The 8,647-nt window shown below is 41.3% G+C and overlaps 1 long non-coding RNA gene across 1 annotated transcript; it reads right to left on the bottom strand.

Annotated features, from left to right (window-relative positions):
* Positions 1 to 1,661: 1,661 nt before the first annotated feature.
* On the bottom strand, positions 1,662 to 8,040 carry LOC147113834 (uncharacterized). Its single transcript, XR_015079286.1, has 2 exons — positions 7,452 to 8,040; positions 1,662 to 5,554 (listed from the first exon to the last, which is right to left on the bottom strand). It is a non-coding gene; the product is annotated as an uncharacterized LOC147113834 (long non-coding RNA).
* Positions 8,041 to 8,647: the final 607 nt, after the last annotated feature.

The following is an 8,647-nucleotide window of genomic DNA, read 5'->3' as shown; positions in this document are numbered from 1 at the left end:
TTGCGATACTGCTCGCCATGCTCCAGAGGGGCCCGCAAAGCCACATGCGTACAGTCAATGGCGCCCTGCACCAAGGGGAAGTCCCCGAGTCTGGCAAATCCCAATGCGCGCTGATGCTGGCTCTCCAGGGCCATGGGGAAGGAGATGAATTGGCTTCTCCTTCTGAACAGTGCTTCAGTCACCTGGTGGATGCAGCAATGCGCGCCGTACTGGGAGATGTTTGCTATGTCCCCAGCAGCGGATTGGAAGGAGCCGGTGGCATAGAAGTTCAATGCCACCGTCACCTTCACTTCCACCGACAGAGACGTCCTGCACCTGAGCTTTGGCCGCAGATCTCTGCGAAGCAGGTGGCAGATCTCTGCAATCACCTCCTTTCAGAATCGGAGCCTTCTAACACATCGCAAGGCACTCATGTTTAGGTAGGAGCGCTGCTGGCGGTATAGCCTGACTGGGTAAGGCCTACGTGGCCGACGCCTGTAGCCCCCTCTGCCTCTAGCCAGGGCTGCCCCTCTCACAATGCGTCTGCGAGCCCTACGGACATGGCGCTGCAGCTCCGCGTTGGCACCCCATGCAACCCCCATCAAATCCTGGCAAACACTCAAATTTCCAAAAGGCCACTTGCAGCGCTCTGGCCTGAGTCCAAAAATACCTGAGCTGTTGCTGCTTGAAACCAGTTAGCTATCCTCCTTGTTGTGTGTCCAGAAATGCGTTGCATAAGAGTGTTTGCTGAAAAATGGCTGGCCTTTATACTGGAGGGCACGTCCCCTTTAATTTGCGCCCCCCGGGGCCCGCGCTGGTTGTGTTGCGTTCCTTTTTTCAAACGCTCCGGCCGCCAGCCGTACAATGGGGCAGTCCGACTGAAGTTTGGAATCGGGGCAGCCAAAGGGCGTTGCACGAGGATGTGACGTCATTTTCTGCGCGCGCATCTGGGCGGGTGCTAAACTTTGCGCCGGCGCTAACGGCCAACTTAATTTGGGGCGAGGCGCAAACTGCGCTGCGCCCGGGCGCTACACGCATAGCGCCCGGAATTCACTTCTCTTAAGGCGCTAACTGCTGGCGCAAGCAACTGAAAATCTAGCCCTAAGTATTTTAAACCAAAATTTAATTTTTTGAAAAAAATAATGAAAGTTTTTTACAGGGTTAAAAATAAACTTACTGTACCTTTTTTAAAGTATTTTTAAATGATAAATCAGTGGAAAAAAATTTTTTTAAACTTTTTTCAACTCTTATCCTGGTAAAAGCAGGCCTTACGCCTGCTTTTACCAGGCGTAAGAATTATAAGAATTATAAGGGTTTTCTGCGGGCGGAGGGTCTCCAAAAAGCGGAACTATCCGCCCGCAGAGGCCTTTCTCTAGGGCAGCTGGAGGATCTGTCAAGAGCATTCTTGACAGATCGGAAATGCCGGTTTTCAGCGCATGCACTGTGCATGCCTGAAACTGGCATTTCTGATGTCCCTACACAGCCCGTACGCACCCGTAGAGATCAGAATATCTGGGCCAATAATCCTATAATGTCAGGTTTGCTACAGCTTTTCCTGCAATCACAATATTACAGAGTCACGCAAAGAGAGACTTTGTTAGACACTGTTAGATCAGTTAATTTCAGTGGACCACACTGATTTGAGGTCAACACACTAAAATAAAAGTTTGCGAGTCCGGTGGTAAGTTTTAAATAGTCGATTTATTGCATCACTTGATTTACACTGTTTGACTTCCTTCAACAACTAACATCATATTCAAAATGGCTTGTTTTTATACAGCAGCAGATGTACCCGCCCCCTTTATTACCATTGGCTCAGCAGCATGCAGGCAGAGCTATGGTTGGTTCAACTACATCACACTGATTGGATCTCTGGTACATCAATCATTCTTTTGTTCTCTAGTTAAGCAGAATCAACACTTTCAGTTTTAAGCTAAGATCAGCACTTTCACAGTTTAAGCTAAATCAGCATTTTCATTGTTCTCAGTTTTTAAGTCAGCCGATGTGACGTTACCAGCTGTGATTGGATCTGATACATCACACCATCCTTTGGCATGTGGTCAGCTTAAGCATAATCAGATTTCTTTAAATCATTAGTTTAATCATATTAAAATCTATGTTATTAAAATATTATATATATATATATATATTCCCTAACACTCCCCCCTCTGATTCTTTCAAAAATTGAATCATAAAAATAAAGAGTCAGATTAAAAATATAATCAATCATTGCTGTGTTTTGCCACTGTCTGGATCAGTGGCTCTGCACAAATTTACATCAACCAGGATTTTACGTGGCCACAGTAAAAGCCTGGTTTTAATAAGTTAATTGATTTCATTGTCTTAAATTAATTAGTGCATCCTGAAAAGTGGGAGGAGCTCCCCTCAGCTTATGGCTTTGGCTTTGAAAAATACATTCAGGTAAAAATTAAAAAGTAAAAAGGTACAAAACAATCTAGCAACTAAATATAACATGCCCCCTTTAAGATGTAAAAACGGTCTGCGGTGACCTGCAAGGCGTCTTGCCCGCGGGGCAGCAGCAGCCTGGTGGCAAACACATTTAATCAACAGAAACACACAATTTGATCCCCATCCTATTGTACAAGGCCTCCCTCTTATCTTTCTGAGTAATGTTTTGTCAAGATTCTTCAAGGGCATTTTATGGCTTCGTGGCTCCTTGTTATCTAGCAGGTGCTATCCTCCCTGTTTCCTTGCATTTTACTATTCCCTTATCATTTCTATTTGTCTTTTGATGCTTGATATTTGACCTTGCTGGCATTTATGCTATCTTTTATGCTATCTTGCCTGTTGTCAGTCCCTGGTCTAAGAATTAAAACCCATTTTTGAATCTAACAGCTATTTCTTAAAATTCCCTTCCTTGAGAAGGAAATATCCTTATTGACTTTTCACAATCAGCTCTTGACTAATCTAGCTAGCTCGTATTGCTCTCTCAACTTGGGCATTAGTAGGTAGTCTTGAAGATTTCTCCCTTCCTTACAGTCCATTCCTTTGAGGGGGAGGAGCAACCTCTGACCCCTTACTCAAATTCAATTCACTGTTCCGGTGTTCCAATTCTGCCCCGCCTGGAGTATCCTCTGTTTCTTCTATCTTTCCTGATGTTACCCCGCCTGGGGTCTCCTCTGCATTACTTCGGATCTTCTCTTTCGGTGTGCTCAATTAATTTGTTAGTGCTTGTCAGTCATGGGCATGAGTACCCAATTGGCTTATGTATCAAAGTCTTACTACACACGTTACATATATCAAATACACTATCATTACAATTTGGATAGCTACCAGAGCATGTGAAATAATACGAACCTAAGGGTGTGCCCAATATCCCACCAATGTGAGTTGTCCCCTATGCTGTCAATTTCAATATCCATTCTCGAGTTGTCTTGCTCCAAAACATAAAAATGCTTTAGGGAGGAGTTCAGTCGCATCATGAGCTCACTGAAACCCACAAACAACAGGGGAATGTCGTATCCGAGTATCCGAATTATGCCACATAATTGTGTAGCTCATACTTAAAAACATGTTGGTTGATGGGACAGGTCCTGTTAGACCCATAAAGCATGGTAATTGCAGTAGTAGTGACACAGGAGGCACCACCAAAATCACCTCATACTGGATTCGCACTGGTTTTTCCCATGCTCTGTTACCTACAAAACACAATTATTACAGTCACAGTTAAATTCAGTCTTACAATCATATCAAATACATTACAGTTTAACATCTAATCAACAAATCATGGATTTAAAAGATTCTCCAGATCTCTTTTACTCGTATCCATCTTGTGGATAATTCTTACTAAACATGATTTCTCCTTAGCCCTCAATTGTCCCAATCCAGGTTCCATGTAACTCTCCACTTCAACTTCAATTTCAATCCCTCTAACAGGTACCAGTGTGTTTAAATCTATTCTGATTGTTTCATTAATTAGATAGTTTCTCGATGGAGTATGTGTCAATGCTTTAAAAGTTGTCTCGCTCTCCTGAGCCACATTACCCCTTTCATGTCTTGCTGTTGTCAAGTAACTGAGCATGTCTGAGACCCGTTCTTCAGTGCAAATTCACCATACATTCCTGGATGGTAATTACTTCATACGTAACAAATCACATTTGCACACTCATACCGGTATCTCAATATCATGCCACCCATGCCATCCGATACAAGCCTTTCTCGGGCTTTCAGGTATCTTATCAAAAGATTGTAGTCGTCTAATGGCTGAATACTTTTTCAAGGTCTTACTTGCTGCTATTTAAGCTTTGACCTGAGCTCTTGGCCCTCTGCCTGTAATCTGGCCACTTCAGCCTGCTTGATTTCAAGCTGATTTTTAGCAGTAACTAGCCCTACATTAATCTCTTCCATTTCTTTCTCCTGAAGTGCTCTTTCCTGTAGTTGTGCTTTCACTAATGCAGTTTTCTCAGCTATTAGGCTCTCTAAAAGCATAATCTATTGCTTAAAGTTATTCTCAAGATTCAACTTTTCTTTTTCCACGGTCTCTATTGTTTCCTGACTTTTCTCAATGTTTTCCGAAAACTGCTTTAACCTGTCAACTTTTTCAAGTAAAGCATCTTCCTTCTCAGCTAGAAGGGAGGCAAGAGAATTTTCATTCTGCTTTGACTTCATTAATTTATTCTCCAAGTCTGAAACCAGTTCTTCCTTGGCCTGGCAATCTACCTGTAGATTTAATAAGCGGTCGTTCAAATTATTTTCTTCTTGTTTCAGATCATCGAGTTCAGACTGATTTTTTTTTTTCAGTTTTGTTTCTGCTCTTTTAAACTGCCTGAGAGCATTTTGCAAGTTCTCATTCAGTAGTGTAATTCTTCTGTTTCAATCTTACACTCTCAATCACTTTCCTTTAATTACATGTGGGATATGTGCATTCCGTCCTTCACTACCCCAATATTCTGTATTCGGTACACCTCTCGTCCTTGGGCTTGGGGTGCCATTACGGTACTACCAATACCAACCCTAGGAGCCCATTCAGTAGTGCCTTGGGCTTGGGGTGCCGTTACGGTATTACCAATACCAACCCTAGGAGCCCATTCAGTAGTGCCTTGTTTTAACACTTGAGTTAGGGGGTGTTGGTATAATTATTGAGTTTTCTTAGAACACCACATAGGTAAAGCCGTATCGGTTAAATCTAGCACTACCACAATTAGTTTACAAGATAACTTCCATTTATCAAATCATAATTTTCCTTCTATCACTGTGGGGAAATATTAACTTAAAATTAAGAAACTTAAATTTAATAATGTCCCATATCTTTAAATTTCATACTAAAGTTGTTGCTTGGTAAACTTAAACAGCTGTCAGTGGAAAGGGTTAACTCCTTTGCAGGTTTTTAAGAAGGTGGAGCAAAACATTATCAGGCGTAATTTCGTCACTTCACATAAATTAAAAAAAACTTTCCTGTTCGAAAAAGACAGTTGTGTTTTCACACTTTAACTAAACACGAACAGAACAGATAAAACAAAACAAAATAGCACATTCTTGCAGAAAACAGTAAATTACGTCATATTTCTTCTTGTCCTTTCTTCAAATGTCTTTCCAAAATACTGTAAAAACATAACTGGAGAAAAATTAGTTTTTCACATTTAAACAAATCAAATCAAACTGCTTTAGAAGATTTCACCATAGCAACCGGGACTCCAAGGTTAAATCTTAGACTGAAACTTAATGTAACATTGTACAGTTTGCACTGCAAGTACAAAAATCTATCGCAATCTTTTGTTAAGCAAACTTTTTGTTGCTCTTCTCAGTTTTTACACACCAGCTTAACTTAAATTATTTCAAAGGTTTTTTTTTCAATTCTTGGGGCACAATCTTATTCGCACATTCTTAAAACTTCCAAAATCCAAGACAAGACAAAAGATTTAAACGCTTTTAACACAGAGAAGTGGGTGGAGCTAAAACACACATAACAGAATCTTTCTTTTAAAGAACATCTAATCAGACAAAAGAAATACTGTAACTTCTTAAACATTCATAGTCATTTTTCAAGGTTCCTTTCACTCAGCAAATCTTGTGTTTTATTTGTCTCAGCACAGATGTTAATAACTTCCATGACAGTAAAACTTTAAGTTTCACTTTTTTTCCTCTTTTTCCATTGGCGTCTCAGCATTTCCTGGCTTTCCAAATCCCTGTTTTTTTTCTTCCTTTGCTGAGTTTTCAGATTGGTTAGCCTGCAAATTAGACCTTTTTCCTTCTTTATCTCTCCTGTGTTCAGCCCCGAGTGTTCCAACCAGTTAGTTTTAAATCGCCCGTCGTACTCTAACACTTCCTCCGTCCCTTTCTGTTGACAGGCTATGATCTTTCCCCAATCCGTTTTTGCAGGGCTAATCACTTGTAACCACTGTTGGATCGCATCCCATCCGGCATCTATATCTTGCTCATCATTTCCCAGGCCAGTCTTTACTTTGCTGTGTAACTTATTTCCCTCTCTCCTGGGTATCATTACAATCAGAATTTGGACTCCGTCACACAGGTGGAGTTGATACTTCGCCCTTTCTTCCCCATTTTCTTTCTTCTCATACTCCTTTTCTACTCTTTTCCTTTTCTATCTCAATGGGGCCAAATGGGGTCCTGTTTTCTCTTCTTCACTTTCACTGACATTACTAGAGGATTTTGAGTCGGTCTCAAGACCTGCTTCTTGTCTCTGTCTCCCACGACCTTCCTCCTTTATTTCATTTAGATCTGGGTAACCCTTCCAGGTCCCGACACATTTTCCCTTTTCTTCAACTACTGGGATTATCGGTTGTTTATCCAATTGTTTTTTACAGTCCTTAACTTCATCTTTAAATTTTTTAACTTCCACTTCTGACTTTTCAAGCTCATTTGTTTTCTTTTTCAATTGTTCATAAATCGCATCTTTTTGCTGTTTTGCATTGGTCAAGTCGTGATCATTTTGGGAGTTTGTCTTAATCTCATTTCGCCATCGGATCTGACTCATAACTGCTATGGACCATCTAATCCGTCTTTTATCTTTCATACGGGTCATTTTTCCAGAGACCCTTTTTATGTCATCCAAAGACCATTGTCCGGAGGAGGTACCGTACATTTGTTCAATTTCAGAATAGGTTTCAGGTAAGTCAAACGGTCAAACCCGAAACGTCAACTCAAATTTCTCTCCACGGATGTTGCCTGACTTGCTGAGTTTTTCCAGCATTTTCTGTTGTAATTCTACATAGTCTTTCAACTGCTGGAGGATTTCGTCCACCGAGATTTCAGGTGGAGCCCACCCTCACTTAATAGTCGTAGGTTTATCGAGTGGCGCCATAATATCGATTTCTTTACTTGGGGGTCTCAAGTCGTAGGCTTTTCAGCCGAGTCAGTAAGTTAGAGCTCTATATGGGACCTCGAGCCATCTTACCACCCAGAGGGTTCGCTACCCAGGAGGTTTGCGGAGTCGCGTGGAGGGGAGATGACTAGACAACCAACCGAGGATTTTTATAACGAGGAGTCCTTACCTCCAATATAGGTCTGCTGTCCTAGATTCAGTCTCTTCCTTCAGCAACCTTGCTCGCAGCACCAAATTGTTAGATCGGGTAATTAATTTCAGTGGACCACACTGATTTGAGGTCAACACACTAAAATAAAAGTTTGCGAGTCCGGTGGTAAGTTTTAAATAGTCGATTTATTGCATCACTTGATTTACACTGTTTGACTTCCTTCAGCAACTAACATCATATTCAAAATGGCTGGTTTTTATACAGCAGCAGATGTACCCGCCCCCTTTATTACCATTGGCTCAGCAGCATGCATGCAGAGCTATGGTTGGTTCAACTACATCACACTGATTGGATCTCTGGTACATTAATCATTCCTTTGTTCTCTAGCTAAGCAGAATCATCACTTTCAGTTTTAAGCTAAGATCAGCACTTTCACAGTTTAAGCTAAATCAGCATTTTCATTGTTCTCAGTTTTTAAGTCAGCCGATGTGACGTTACCAGCTGTGATTGGATCTGATACATCACACCATCCTTTGGCATGTGGTCAGCTTAAGCATAATCAGATTTCTTTAAATCATTAGTTTAATCATATTAAAATCTATGTTATTAAAATATATATATATATATATTCCCTAACAGACACGGTATCAACTGAGTAAAGTATCTAGGATTTGTCATTGTCAACCATGAGTTGTAATGATATCTCTAAGTGACAGTGACCAGCTAATAAATTCACCAGTAGGTGATGATCCATCACATAGAATATATACAGCATAGAAAGAGGCCATTCGGTCCAACCAGTCCATGCCAGCGTTTATGCTCCATTTGAGCCTCCTCCCATCTTTCCTCATCTAAATCTATCAGCGTAACCCTCTATTCCCTTCTCCCTCATATGTTTGTCCAACATCCCCTGTGGTAGCGAGTTCCACATTCTCCACATTAGATGAAATAAACATAGTGAGAGAGGAAGCAGCTTTAAAAGTGGATAAATCCCCAGGCCCGGATGAAATGTATCCCAGGCTGTTAAGCAAAGCAAAAGAGGAAATAGCAGAGGCCCTGACCATCATTTTTCAATCCTCTCTGGCTTCAGGTGTGGTGCTGGAGGACTGCTAATGTGGTACCCTAGTTTAAAAAGGGAGAAAAGGATAGACCGAATAATTACAGGCCAGTTCGCCTAACCTTGGTGGTGGGAAAATTATTGGAAAGAATTCTGA

Source organism: Somniosus microcephalus, chromosome 8 (genome assembly GCF_052327205.1).
Source record: "Somniosus microcephalus isolate GS21.2 chromosome 8, FLI_Smic_1.0, whole genome shotgun sequence".
NCBI lineage: Eukaryota > Metazoa > Chordata > Chondrichthyes > Squaliformes > Somniosidae > Somniosus > Somniosus microcephalus.
This window is presented reverse-complemented; position numbering and strand designations above follow the sequence as displayed.